The sequence below is a fragment of the Neophocaena asiaeorientalis genome, unplaced genomic scaffold, assembly GCF_003031525.2.
Source record: "Neophocaena asiaeorientalis asiaeorientalis breed wild unplaced genomic scaffold, Neophocaena_asiaeorientalis_V1.1 scaffold59, whole genome shotgun sequence".
NCBI classification, from domain to species: Eukaryota; Metazoa; Chordata; class Mammalia; order Artiodactyla; family Phocoenidae; genus Neophocaena; species Neophocaena asiaeorientalis.
The window spans coordinates 5898804-5899331 of record NW_020174268.1 but is presented as its reverse complement, the minus strand read 5'-3'; the positions used below and the strand labels follow the sequence as shown (position 1 = coordinate 5899331).

At 74.2% G+C, this 528-nt stretch overlaps 1 protein-coding gene across 2 annotated transcripts in view; it reads right to left on the bottom strand.

Moving 5' to 3' along the window:
- FNDC3A (fibronectin type III domain containing 3A) overlaps positions 1-522 on the bottom strand; it is a 160156-nt gene extending 159634 nt beyond the window's left edge. The window contains exon 1 of one of the 2 annotated variants that reach the window (XM_024755384.1): positions 273-522. The gene's annotated coding sequence lies outside the window, so the exon portion shown is untranslated. The remainder of the gene's footprint in view (positions 1-272) is intronic. The other variant, XM_024755383.1, reaches the window with a different exon arrangement.
- Positions 523-528: the final 6 nt, after the last annotated feature.

The window sequence follows — 528 nt, the reverse complement described above, 5'->3', positions numbered from 1 at the left end:
CTGGTGGCGGGGTCGCGGCCGCGCCCCGCCGAGCGCCTCCCGGCGAGACTAGGGCCCAGCAGGTGCCCCGTGAGTGGACGGGTCCCGCCCGCGGCCCACTCCCCTCCGCCCAGCGCGCGCTCACAAGACCGGGTGGGCCAGGCCCCTCGACGGGCCCGAGCCCCGCTTAGCGCCCCGGCCCCTCACACCTAGCCTAACGGTTTCCGCGGCGCCTGCCCCGGGGCGGGGGCTGGGGGGGTGGAACGGGACCCGGACGCCTCGGTCTTCCCCACCTTTCCCGAAGGGAGCGCCCGCGCTCTCACCTCCGAGTCACGCCGCTCTGAGGCGGAGGAAGGCGGCTACCCCGGCGCCTCTTCTTCGGGTTCCTGATCGTTCTCGCTCCACTTCAGCGGCAGAGCCAGCTCTCGGGGCCGCAGCGGCCGCCGGCGCACTGACTGTTGGGGTGGTTTCCCGGCAGTGACGGTGCCGCCTCAGCCCCGCTCTTCGCTCCCTCTCCGCGTAGCTCCCGCTTTCTGTTTCACCCGAGGG